A 12,740-nucleotide genomic window follows, 5' to 3' on the forward strand; every position below is an offset into this window, starting at 1 on the left:
TAGAGAGAGAGAGTGAGTTCGAGAGAGAGAGAGTGAGTTCGAGAGAGAGAGTGAGTGAGAGAAGGAGAGAGAGTGAGTGAGAGAAGGAAGAGAGTGAGTTAGAGAGAGAGAGAGTGAGTTAGAGAGAGAGAGTGAGTTAGAGAGAGAGAGTGAGTTAGAGAGAGAGAGAGAGTGAGTTAGAGAGAGAGAGAGTTAGAGAGAGAGAGAGAGGAGAGTGATGAGAGAGAGAGTGAGTTAGAGAGAGAGAGAGAGAGAGAGAGAGTGAGTTAGAGAGAGAGAGAGAGAGTGAGTTCGAGAGGGAGAGTGTGAGTTAGAGAGAGAGAGAGAGAGTGAGTTCGAGAGGGAGAGAGTGAGTTAGAGAGAGAGAGTGAGTTAGAGAGGGAGAGAGAGAGAGTGAGTGAGAGAGGGAGAGAGAGAGAGTGAGAGAGGGAGAGAGTGAGTTAGAGAGGGAGAGAGTGAGTTAGAGAGAGAGAGAGTGAGTTACAGAGGGAGAGAGTGAGTTAGAGAGGGAGAGAGTGAGTTAGAGAGGGAGAGAGAGTGAGTGAGAGAGGGAGAGAGTGAGTTAGAGAGAGAGAGTGTGAGTTAGAGAGAGAGAGAGTGAGTTACAGAGGGAGAGAGTGAGTTAGAGAGAGAGAGAGTGAGTTAGAGAAGGAGAGAGTGAGTTAGAGAGAGAGAGAGTGAGTTAGAGAAGGAGAGAGTGAGTTAGAGAGAGAGTGAGTTAGAGAGGGAGAGAGTGAGTTAGAGAGAGAGAGAGTGAGTTAGAGAGGGAGAGAGTGAGTTAGAGAGAGAGAGAGAGTGAGTTAGAGAGAGAGAGAGTGAGTTAGAGAGGGAGAGAGTGAGTTCGAGAGAGAGAGAGTGAGTTAGAGAGGGAGAGAGTGAGTTCGAGAGAGAGAGAGAGAGTGAGTTAGAGAGGGAGAGAGTGAGTTCGCGAGAGAGAGAGAGTTAGAGAGAGAGAGAGAGAGAGTGAGTTAGAGAGGGAGAGAGAGAGAGTGAGTTAGAGAGGGAGAGAGTGAGTTGGAGAGAGAGAGTGAGTTCGAGAGAGAGAGTGAGTTAGAGAGGGAGAGAGTGAGTTAGAGAGGGAGAGAGAGTGAGTTCGAGAGGGAGAGTGAGTTAGAGAGAGAGAGAGTGAGTTGGAGAGAGAGAGAGAGTGAGTTGGAGGGTGAGAGAGTGAGTTAGAGAGAGAGAGAGAGTGAGTTAGAGAGAGGGAGAGAGTGAGTTCGAGAGAGAGAGAGTGAGTTCGAGAGAGAGAGAGTGAGTTAGAGAGGGAGAGAGTGAGTTAGAGAGGGAGAGAGTGAGTGAGAGAGAGAGAGAGTGAGTTAGAGAGAGAGAGAGAGTGAGTTGGAGAGAGAGAGAGAGTGAGTTGGAGAGAGAGAGCGTGAGTTGGAGAGAGTGAGTTAGAGAGAGGGAGAGAGTGAGTTAGAGAGGGAGAGAGTGAGTTCGAGAGAGAGAGAGAGAGAGAGAGAGTTAGAGAGAGAGTGAGTTCGAGAGGGAGAGAGAGTGAGTTAGAGAGAGAGAGAGTTAGAGAGAGAGTGAGTGAGAGAAGGAGAGAGAGTGAGTTAGAGAGAGAGAGAGAGTGAGTTAGAGAGAGAGTGAGTTAGAGAGAGAGAGAGTGAGTTAGAGAGAGAGAGAGAGTGAGTTAGAGAGAGAGAGTGAGTTAGAGAGAGAGAGTGAGTTCGAGAGAGAGAGAGAGAGTGAGTTAGAGAGAGAGAGAGAGAGAGAGTGAGTTAGAGAGAGAGAGAGAGAGTGAGTTCGAGAGGGAGAGTGTGAGTTAGAGAGATAGAGAGAGAGTGAGTTCGAGAGGGAGAGAGTGAGTTAGAGAGAGAGAGTGAGTTAGAGAGGGAGAGAGAGAGAGTGAGTGAGAGAGGGAGAGAGAGAGAGTGAGAGAGGGAGAGAGTGAGTTAGAGAGGGAGAGAGTGAGTTAGAGAGAGAGAGAGTGAGTTACAGAGGGAGAGAGTGAGTTAGAGAGGGAGAGAGTGAGTTAGAGAGGGAGAGAGAGTGAGTGAGAGAGGGAGAGAGTGAGTTAGAGAGAGAGAGTGTGAGTTAGAGAGAGAGAGAGTGAGTTACAGAGGGAGAGAGTGAGTTAGAGAGAGAGAGAGTGAGTTAGAGAAGGAGAGAGTGAGTTAGAGAGAGAGAGAGTGAGTTAGAGAAGGAGAGAGTGAGTTAGAGAGAGAGTGAGTTAGAGAGGGAGAGAGTGAGTTAGAGAGAGAGAGAGTGAGTTAGAGAGGGAGAGAGTGAGTTAGAGAGAGAGAGAGAGTGAGTTAGAGAGAGAGAGAGTGAGTTAGAGAGGGAGAGAGTGAGTTAGAGAGAGAGAGAGTGAGTTAGAGAGAGAGAGAGTGAGTTAGAGAGGGAGAGAGAGTGAGTTAGAGAGAGAGAGAGTGAGTTAGAGAGAGAGAGAGTGAGTTAGAGAGAGAGAGAGTGAGTTAGAGAGAGTGAGTTAGAGAGAGTGAGTTAGAGAGAGTGAGTTAGAGAGAGTGAGTTAGAGAGAGTGAGTTAGAGAGAGAGAGTTAGAGAGAGAGTGAGTTAGAGAGGGAGAGAGAGTGAGTTAGAGAGGGAGAGAGAGTGAGTTTGAGAGAGAGAGAGTGAGTTAGAGAGGGTGAGAGTGAGTTGGAGAGAGAGAGAGTGTGAGTTGGAGAGAGAGAGTGAGTTCGAGAGAGAGTGAGTTAGAGAGAGAGAGAGAGTGAGTTAGAGAGAGAGAGAGTGAGTTAGAGAGAGAGAGAGTGAGTTAGAGAGAGAGAGAGTGAGTTAGAGAGAGAGAGAGTGAGTTAGAGAGAGTGAGTTGGAGAGAGTGAGTTAGAGAGGGAGAGAGAGAGAGAGAGTGAGTTGGAGAGGGAGAGAGTGAGTTAGAGAGAGGGAGTGTGAGTTGGAGAGAGAGAGTGAGTTCGAGAGAGAGAGTGGGTTTGAGAGTGAGAGAGTGAGTTAGGGAGAGAGAGTGACTTAGAGAGGGAGAGAGTGAGTTAGAGAGAGAGAGTGTGAGTTGGAGAGAGAGAGTGAGTTCGAGAGAGAGAGTGAGTTAGACAGTCATAGAGTCATAGAGTTATACAGCACGGATCGAGGCCCTTCGGCCCATCGTGTCCGCGCCGGCCATCAGCCCTGTCTACTCTAATCCCATATTCCAGCATTTGGTCCGTAGCCTTGTATGCTATGGCATTTCAAGTGCTCATCCAAATGCTTCTTGAATGTTGTGAGGGTTCCTGCCTCCACAACCCTTTCAGGCAGTGAGTTCCAGACTCCAACCACCCTCTGGGTGAAAAAGTTCTTTCTCAAATCCCCTCTAAACCTCCCGCCTTTTACCTTGAATCTATGTCCCCTTGTTATAGAACCCTCAACGAGAGTGAGTTAGAGAGAGAGAGAGAGAGTGAGTTAGAGAGAGAGAGAGAGTGAGTTAGAGAGAGAGAGAGTGAGTTAGAGAGAGAGAGAGTGAGTTAGAGAGGGAGAGAGTGAGTGAGAGAGAGAGAGTGAGTTAGAGAGGGAGAGAGTGAGTTCGAGAGGGAGAGAGAATGAGTTTGAGAGAGAGAGTGAGTTAGAGAGGGAGAGTGAGTTAGAGAGGGAGAGAGAGTGAATTAGAGAGAGAGAGAGTGAGTTAGAGAGAGAGAGTGAGTTAGAGAGGGAGAGAGAGTGAATTAGAGAGAGAGAGAGTGAGTTAGAGAGAGAGAGTGAGTTAGAGAGGGAGAGAGAGTGAGAGAGGGAGAGAGAGTGAGTTGGAGAGAGAGAGAGTGAGTTCGAGAGAGAGAGTGAGTTAGAGAGAGAGTGAGTTCGAGAGAGAGTGAGTTCGAGAGGGAGAGAGAGTGAGTTCGAGAGGGAGAGAGAGTGAGTTCGAGAGAGAGAGAGTGAGTTCGAGAGAGAGAGAGAGTGAGAGAAGGAGAGAGAGTGAGTTCGAGAGAGAGAGAGTGAGTTAGAGAGAGAGAGAGTGAGTTAGAGAGAGAGAGAGTGAGTTAGAGAGAGAGAGAGAGTGAGTTAGAGAGAGAGAGTGAGTTAGAGAGAGAGAGTGAGTTCAAGAGAGAGAGAGAGAGTGAGTTAGAGAGAGAGTGAGTTCGAGAGAGAGTGAGTTCGAGAGGGAGAGAGAGTGAGTTCGAGAGGGAGAGAGAGTGAGTTCGAGAGAGAGAGAGTGAGTTCGAGAGAGAGAGAGAGTGAGAGAAGGAGAGAGAGTGAGTTAGAGAGAGAGAGAGTGAGTTAGAGAGAGAGAGAGTGAGTTAGAGAGAGAGAGAGTGAGTTAGAGAGAGAGAGTGAGTTAGAGAGAGAGAGTGAGTTCGAGAGAGAGAGAGAGAGTGAGTTAGAGAGAGAGAGAGAGAGAGAGTGAGTTAGAGAGAGAGAGAGAGAGTGAGTTCGAGAGGGAGAGTGTGAGTTAGAGAGAGAGAGAGAGAGTGAGTTCGAGAGGGAGAGAGTGAGTTAGAGAGAGAGAGTGAGTTAGAGAGGGGGAGAGAGAGAGTGAGTGAGAGAGGGAGAGAGAGAGAGTGAGAGAGGGAGAGAGTGAGTTAGAGAGGGAGAGAGTGAGTTAGAGAGAGAGAGAGTGAGTTACAGAGGGAGAGAGTGAGTTAGAGAGGGAGAGAGTGAGTTAGAGAGAGAGAGAGTGAGTTACAGAGGGAGAGAGTGAGTTAGAGAGAGAGAGAGTGAGTTAGAGAAGGAGAGAGTGAGTTAGAGAGAGAGAGAGTGAGTTAGAGAAGGAGAGAGTGAGTTAGAGAGAGAGTGAGTTAGAGAGGGAGAGAGTGAGTTAGAGAGAGAGAGAGTGAGTTAGAGAGGGAGAGAGTGAGTTAGAGAGAGAGAGAGAGTGAGTTCGAGCGAGAGAGAGTGAGTTAGAGAGGGAGAGAGTGAGTTCGAGAGAGAGAGAGTGAGTTAGAGAGGGAGAGAGTGAGTTCGAGAGAGAGAGTGAGTGAGTTAGAGAGGGAGAGAGTGAGTTCGCGAGAGAGAGAGAGTTAGAGAGAGAGAGAGAGAGAGAGAGTGAGTTAGAGAGGGAGAGAGAGAGTGAGTTAGAGAGGGAGAGAGTGAGTTGGAGAGGGAGAGAGTGAGTTAGAGAGGGAGAGAGAGTGAGTTCGAGAGGGAGAGTGAGTTAGAGAGAGAGAGAGTGAGTTGGAGAGAGAGAGAGAGTGAGTTGGAGGGTGAGAGAGTGAGTTAGAGAGAGAGAGAGAGTGAGTTAGAGAGAGGGAGAGAGTGAGTTCGAGAGAGAGAGAGTGAGTTAGAGAGGGAGAGAGTGAGTTAGAGAGGGAGAGAGTGAGTGAGAGAGAGAGAAAGTGAGTTAGAGAGAGAGAGTGAGTTGGAGAGAGAGAGAGAGAGAGTGAGTTGGAGAGAGAGAGCGTGAGTTGGAGAGAGTGAGTTAGAGAGAGGGAGAGAGTGAGTTAGAGAGGGAGAGAGTGAGTTCGAGAGAGAGAGAGAGAGAGAGAGAGAGTTAGAGAGAGAGTGAGTTCGAGAGGGAGAGAGAGTGAGTTAGAGAGAGAGAGAGTTAGAGAGACAGAGTTAGAGAGAGAGAGTGAGTTAGAGAGGGAGAGAGAGTGAGTTAGAGAGAGAGAGAGAGTGAGTTAGAGAGAGAGAGAGTGAGTTAGAGAGAGAGAGAGTGAGTTAGAGAGAGTGAGTTAGAGAGAGTGAGTTAGAGAGAGTGAGTTAGAGAGAGTGAGTTTGAGAGAGAGAGTTAGAGAGAGAGTGAGTTAGAGAGGGAGAGAGAGTGAGTTAGAGAGGGAGAGAGAGTGAGTTGGAGAGAGAGAGTGAGTTAGAGAGGGAGAGAGTGAGTTGGAGAGAGAGAGAGTGTGAGTTGGAGAGAGAGAGTGAGTTCGAGAGAGAGTGAGTTCGAGAGAGAGAGAGAGTGAGTTAGAGAGAGAGAGTGAGTTAGAGAGAGTTGGAGAGAGAGTGTGAGTTGGAGAGAGAGAGTGAGTTCGAGAGAGAGAGTGAGTTAGAGAGAGAGAGAGTGAGTTAGAGAGGGAGAGAGTGAGTTAGAGAGAGAGAGAGAGTGAGTTAGACAGAGAGAGAGAGTGAGTTAGAGAGAGAGAGAGAGTGAGTAAGAGACGAGAGAGAGTGAGTTAGAGAGGGAGAGAGTGAGTTAGAGAGAGAGAGAGTGAGTTCGAGAGAGAGAGAGAGAGAGTTAGAGAGAGAGAGAGAGAGTGAGTTGGAGAGGGAGAGAGAGTGAGTTGGAGAGAGAGAGAGTGAGTTGGAGAGGGAGAGAGTGAGTTAGAGAGAGAGAGAGTGAGTAAGAGAGAGAGAGTGAGTTAGAGAGGGAGAGAGTGAGTTAGAGAGGGAGAGAGTGAGTTAGAGAGAGAGTGAGTTTGAGAGGGAGAGAGAGTGAGTTCGAGAGGGAGAGAGAGTGTTAGAGAGAGAGAGAGAGTGAGTTTGAGAGAGAGAGAGAGTGAGTTGGAGAGGGAGAGAGTGAGTTAGAGAGAGAGAGTGAGTTAGAGAGAGAGAGAGTGAGTTAGAGAGAGAGAGAGTGAGTTAGAGAGGGAGAGAGTGAGTTGGAGAGAGAGAGAGTGAGTTCGAGAGAGAGAGAGTGAGTTAGAGAGAGAGAGAGTGAGTTAGAGAGAGAGAGAGTTGGAGAGAGAGAGAGTGAGTTAGAGAGAGAGAGAGTGAGTTAGAGAGAGAGAGAGTGAGTTAGAGAGAGTGAGTTAGAGAGAGTGAGTTAGAGAGAGTGAGTTAGAGAGAGTGAGTTAGAGAGAGAGAGTTAGAGAGAGAGTGAGTTAGAGAGGGAGAGAGAGTGAGTTAGAGAGGGAGAGAGAGTGAGTTGGAGAGAGAGAGAGTGAGTTAGAGAGGGAGAGAGTGAGTTGGAGAGAGAGAGAGTGTGAGTTGGAGAGAGAGAGTGAGTTCGAGAGAGAGTGAGTTCGAGAGAGAGAGAGAGTGAGTGAGAGAGAGAGTGAGTTAGAGAGAGTTGGAGAGAGAGTGTGAGTTGGAGAGAGAGAGTGAGTTCGAGAGAGAGAGTGAGTTAGAGAGAGAGAGAGTGAGTTAGAGAGGGAGAGAGTGAGTTAGAGAGAGAGAGAGAGTGAGTTAGACAGAGAGAGAGAGTGAGTTAGAGAGAGAGAGAGAGTGAGTAAGAGAGAGAGAGAGTGAGTTAGAGAGGGAGAGAGTGAGTTAGAGAGAGAGAGAGTGAGTTCGAGAGAGAGAGAGAGAGTTAGAGAGAGAGAGAGAGAGTGAGTTGGAGAGGGAGAGAGAGTGAGTTGGAGAGAGAGAGAGTGAGTTGGAGAGGGAGAGAGTGAGTTAGAGAGAGAGAGAGTGAGTAAGAGAGAGAGAGTGAGTTAGAGAGGGAGAGAGTGAGTTAGAGAGGGAGAGAGTGAGTTAGAGAGAGAGTGAGTTTGAGAGGGAGAGAGAGTGAGTTCGAGAGGGAGAGAGAGTGAGTTGGAGAGGGAGAGAGTGAGTTAGAGAGAGAGAGTGAGTTAGAGAGAGAGAGAGTGAGTTAGAGAGAGAGAGAGTGAGTTAGAGAGGGAGAGAGTGAGTTGGAGAGAGAGAGAGTGAGTTCGAGAGAGAGAGAGTGAGTTAGAGAGAGAGAGAGTTGGAGAGAGAGAGAGTGAGTTGGAGAGAGAGAGTGAGTTGGAGAGAGAGAGAGTGAGTTAGAGAGAGAGAGTGAGTTAGAGAGGGAGAGAGAGTTAGAGAGGGAGAGAGAGTGAGTTAGAGAGAGAGAGAGTGAGTTAGAGAGAGAGAGTGAGTTAGAGAGAGAGAGTGAGTTAGAGAGGGAGAGAGAGTTAGAGAGGGAGAGAGAGTGAGTTCGAGAGAGAGAGAGTGAGTTCGAGAGAGAGAGAGTGAGTTCGAGAGAGAGAGAGTGAGTTCGAGAGAGAGAGAGTGAGTTAGAGAGGGAGAGAGTGAGTTAGAGAGGGAGAGAGTGAGTTAGAGAGAGAGAGAGTGAGTTAGAGAGGGAGAGAGTGAGTTAGAGAGGGAGAGAGTGTGAGTTGGAGAGAGAGAGTGAGTTCGAGAGAGAGTGAGTTAGAGAGAGAGAGAGAGTGAGTTAGAGAGAGAGAGAGAGTGAGTTAGAGAGGGAGAGAGAGTTGGAGAGAGAGTGTGAGTTGGAGAGAGAGTGAGTTAGAGAGAGAGAGTGAGTTAGAGAGGGAGAGAGTGAGTTAGAGAGAGAGAGTGAGTTAGACAGAGAGAGAGAGTGAGTTAGAGAGAGAGAGAGAGTAAGAGAGAGAGAGAGAGTGAGTTAGAGAGGGAGAGAGAGTTGGAGAGAGAGAGTGAGTTCGAGAGAGAGTGAGTTAGAGAGAGAGAGAGAGTGAGTTAGAGAGAGAGAGAGAGTGAGTTAGAGAGGGAGAGAGAGTTGGAGAGAGAGAGTGAGTTCGAGAGAGAGAGTGAGTTAGAGAGAGAGAGTGAGTTAGAGAGGGAGAGAGTGAGTTCGAGAGAGAGAGTGAGTTAGACAGAGAGAGAGAGTGAGTTAGAGAGAGAGAGAGAGTGAGTAAGAGAGAGAGAGTGAGTTAGAGAGAGAGTGAGTGAGTTAGAGAGAGAGAGTGAGTTAGACAGAGAGAGAGAGTGAGTTAGAGAGAGAGAGAGAGTGAGTAAGAGAGAGAGAGAGAGAGTGAGTTCGAGAGGAAGAGAGTGAGTTAGAGAGAGAGAGTGAGTTCGAGAGAGAGAGAGAGAGTTAGAGAGAGAGAGAGAGAGTGAGTTGGAGAGGGAGAGAGAGTGAGTTGGAGAGAGAGAGAGTGAGTTGGAGAGGGAGATAGTGAGTTAGAGAGGGAGAGAGTGAGTTCGAGAGAGAGAGAGTGAGTTAGAGAGAGAGAGAGAAAGTTAGAGAGGGAGAGAGTGAGTGAGAGAGAGAGAGAGTGAGTTGGAGAGAGAGAGAGTGAGTTGGAGAGAGAGAGCGTGAGTTGGAGAGAGAGAGTGAGTGAGTTAGAGAGGGAGAGAGTGAGTTCGAGAGAGAGAGACAGAGAGAGAGAGAGTTAGAGAGGGAGAGAGAGTGAGTTAGAGAGAGAGAGAGAGTGAGTTAGAGAGGGAGAGACAGAGAGAGAGAGAGAGACAGAGAGAGAGAGTTAGAGAGGGAGAGAGAGTGAGTTAGAGAGAGAGAGAGTGAGTTAGAGAGGGAGAGAGAGTTAGAGAGAGAGAGAGAGAGTTAGAGAGAGAGAGTTAGAGAGAGAGAGAGAGTGAGTTAGAGAGAGAGAGAGTGAGTTAGAGAGGGAGAGAGAGTTAGAGAGAGAGAGAGTTAGAGAGAGAGAGTTAGAGAGAGAGAGAGAGTGAGTTAGAGAGAGAGAGTGAGTTAGAGAGGGAGAGAGAGTTAGAGAGGGAGAGAGAGTGAGTTAGAGAGAGAGAGAGTGAGTTAGAGAGAGAGAGTGAGTTAGAGAGAGAGAGTGAGTTAGAGAGAGAGAGTGAGTTAGAGAGGGAGAGAGAGTTAGAGAGGGAGAGAGAGTTAGAGAGGGAGAGAGAGTGAGTTCGAGAGAGAGAGAGTGAGTTCGAGAGAGAGAGAGTGAGTTCGAGAGAGAGAGAGTGAGTTCGAGAGAGAGAGAGTGAGTTCGAGAGAGAGAGAGTGAGTTAGAGAGGGAGAGAGTGAGTTAGAGAGGGAGAGAGTGAGTTAGAGAGAGAGAGAGTGAGTTAGAGAGGGAGAGAGTGAGTTAGAGAGGGAGAGAGTGTGAGTTGGAGAGAGAGAGTGAGTTCGAGAGAGAGTGAGTTAGAGAGAGAGAGAGAGAGTGAGTTAGAGAGAGAGAGAGAGTGAGTTAGAGAGGGAGAGAGAGTTGGAGAGAGAGTGTGAGTTGGAGAGAGAGTGAGTTAGAGAGAGAGAGTGAGTTAGAGAGGGAGAGAGTGAGTTAGAGAGAGAGAGTGAGTTAGACAGAGAGAGAGAGTGAGTTAGAGAGAGAGAGAGAGTGAGTAAGAGAGAGAGAGAGAGTGAGTTAGAGAGGGAGAGAGAGTTGGAGAGAGAGAGTGAGTTCGAGAGAGAGTGAGTTAGAGAGAGAGAGAGAGTGAGTTAGAGAGAGAGAGAGAGTGAGTTAGAGAGGGAGAGAGAGTTGGAGAGAGAGAGTGAGTTCGAGAGAGAGAGTGAGTTAGAGAGAGAGAGTGAGTTAGAGAGGGAGAGAGTGAGTTAGAGAGAGAGAGTGAGTTAGACAGAGAGAGAGAGTGAGTTAGAGAGAGAGAGAGAGTGAGTAAGAGAGAGAGAGAGAGTGAGTTAGAGAGAGAGTGAGTGAGTTAGAGAGAGAGAGTGAGTTAGACAGAGAGAGAGAGTGAGTTAGAGAGAGAGAGAGAGTGAGTAAGAGAGAGAGAGAGAGAGTGAGTTCGAGAGGAAGAGAGTGAGTTAGAGAGAGAGAGTGAGTTCGAGAGAGAGAGAGAGAGTTAGAGAGAGAGAGAGAGAGTGAGTTGGAGAGGGAGAGAGAGTGAGTTGGAGAGAGAGAGAGTGAGTTGGAGAGGGAGATAGTGAGTTAGAGAGGGAGAGAGTGAGTTCGAGAGAGAGAGAGTGAGTTAGAGAGAGAGAGAGAAAGTTAGAGAGGGAGAGAGTGAGTGAGAGAGAGAGAGAGTGAGTTGGAGAGAGAGAGAGTGAGTTGGAGAGAGAGAGCGTGAGTTGGAGAGAGAGAGTGAGTGAGTTAGAGAGGGAGAGAGTGAGTTCGAGAGAGAGAGACAGAGAGAGAGAGAGTTAGAGAGGGAGAGAGAGTGAGTTAGAGAGAGAGAGAGAGTGAGTTAGAGAGGGAGAGACAGAGAGAGAGAGAGAGACAGAGAGAGAGAGAGTTAGAGAGGGAGAGAGAGTGAGTTAGAGAGAGAGAGAGTGAGTTAGAGAGGGAGAGAGAGTTAGAGAGAGAGAGAGAGTTAGAGAGAGAGAGTTAGAGAGAGAGAGAGAGTGAGTTAGAGAGAGAGAGAGTGAGTTAGAGAGGGAGAGAGAGTTAGAGAGAGAGAGAGAGTTAGAGAGAGAGAGTTAGAGAGAGAGAGAGAGTGAGTTAGAGAGAGAGAGAGAGAGTTAGAGAGGGAGAGAGAGTGAGTTAGAGAGAGAGAGAGTGAGTTAGAGAGGGAGAGTGAGTTAGAGAGAGAGAGAGAGTTGGAGAGAGAGAGTTAGAGAGAGAGAGAGAGTGAGTGAGAGAGAGAGAGAGTGAGTTAGAGAGGGAGAGAGAGTGAGTTCGAGAGAGAGTGAGTTCGAGAGAGAGAGTGAGTGAGTTAGAGAGAGAGAGTGAGTTAGAGAGAGGGAGTGTGAGTTGGAGAGAGAGAGTGAGTTCGAGAGAGAGAGAGAGAGTTAGAGAGAGAGAGTGAGTTCGAGAGAGAGAGAGAGAGTTAGAGAGAGAGAGAGAGAGAGTGAGTTGGAGAGGGAGAGAGAGTGAGTTGGAGAGGGAGAGAGTGAGTTAGAGAGAGGGAGTGTGAGTTGGAGAGAGAGAGTGAGTTCGAGAGAGAGAGTGGGTTTGAGAGTGAGAGAGTGAGTTAGGGAGAGAGAGTGAGTTAGAGAGAGAGAGTGTGAGTTGGAGAGAGGGAGTGTGAGTTAGAGAGAGAGAGTGTGAGTTGGAGAGAGAGAGTGAGTTCGAGAGAGAGAGTGAGTTAGGGAGAGAGAGTGACTTAGAGAGGGAGAGAGTGAGTTAGAGAGAGAGAGTGTGAGTTGGAGAGAGAGAGTGAGTTCGAGAGAGAGAGTGAGTTAGACAGTCATAGAGTCAGAGAGTTATACAGCACGGATGGAGGCCCTTCGGCCCATCGTGTCCGCGCCGGCCATCAGCCCTGTCTACTCTAATCCCATATTCCAGCATTTGGTCCGTAGCCTTGTATGCTATGGCATTTCAAGTGCTCATCCAAATGCTTCTTGAATGTTGTGAGGGTTCCTGCCTCCACAACCCTTTCAGGCAGTGAGTTCCAGACTCCAACCACCCTCTGGGTGAAAAAGTTCTTTCTCAAATCCCCTCTAAACCTCCCGCCTTTTACCTTGAATCTATGTCCCCTTGTTATAGAACCCTCAACGAGAGTGAGTTAGAGAGAGAGAGAGAGTGAGTTAGAGAGAGAGAGAGAGTGAGTTAGAGAGAGAGAGAGAGTGAGTTAGAGAGAGAGAGAGTGAGTTAGAGAGAGAGAGAGTGAGTTAGAGAGGGAGAGAGTGAGTTAGAGAGAGAGAGAGAGTGAGTTAGAGAGAGAGAGAGTGAGTTAGAGAGGGAGAGAGTGAGTTAGAGAGAGAGAGAGTGAGTTAGAGAGGGAGAGAGTGAGTTAGAGAGAGAGAGAGAGTGAGTTAGAGAGGGAGAGAGTGAGTTAGAGAAAGAGAGAGAGTGAGTTAGAGAGAGAGAGAGTGAGTTAGAGAGAGAGTGAGTTAGAGAGGGAGAGAGTGAGTGAGAGAGAGAGAGTGAGTTAGAGAGGGAGAGAGTGAGTTCGAGAGGGAGAGAGAATGAGTTTGAGAGAGAGAGTGAGTTAGAGAGGGAGAGTGAGTTAGAGAGGGAGAGAGAGTGAATTAGAGAGAGAGAGAGTGAGTTAGAGAGAGAGAGTGAGTTAGAGAGGGAGAGAGAGTTAGAGAGGGAGAGAGAGTGAGTTGGAGAGAGAGAGAGTGAGTTCGAGAGAGAGAGTGAGTTAGAGAGAGAGTGAGTTCGAGAGAGAGTGAGTTCGAGAGGGAGAGAGAGTGAGTTCGAGAGAGAGAGAGTGAGTTCGAGAGAGAGTGAGTTCGAGAGAGAGAGTGAGTGAGAGAAGGAGAGAGAGTGAGTTCGAGAGGGAGAGAGTGAGTTAGAGAGAGAGAGAGTGAGTTAGAGAGAGAGAGAGTGAGTTAGAGAGAGAGAGTGAGTTAGAGAGAGAGAGAGAGTGAGTTAGAGAGAGAGAGTGAGTTAGAGAGAGAGAGTGAGTTAGAGAGAGAGAGTGAGTTCGAGAGAGAGAGAGAGAGTGAGTTAGAGAGAGAGAGAGAGAGAGTGAGTGAGAGAGGGAGA

At 48.2% G+C, this 12,740-nt stretch overlaps 1 protein-coding gene across 1 annotated transcript in view; it reads right to left on the reverse strand.

Moving 5' to 3' along the window:
• Window positions 1-12,740, reverse strand: part of LOC137308160 (probable carboxypeptidase X1) — a 105,967-nt gene that overhangs the window by 31,183 nt on the left and 62,044 nt on the right. The window lies entirely within an intron of this gene.

The sequence above is a fragment of the Heptranchias perlo genome, chromosome 1, assembly GCF_035084215.1.
Source record: "Heptranchias perlo isolate sHepPer1 chromosome 1, sHepPer1.hap1, whole genome shotgun sequence".
In the NCBI taxonomy this organism is placed as follows: domain Eukaryota; kingdom Metazoa; phylum Chordata; class Chondrichthyes; order Hexanchiformes; family Hexanchidae; genus Heptranchias; species Heptranchias perlo.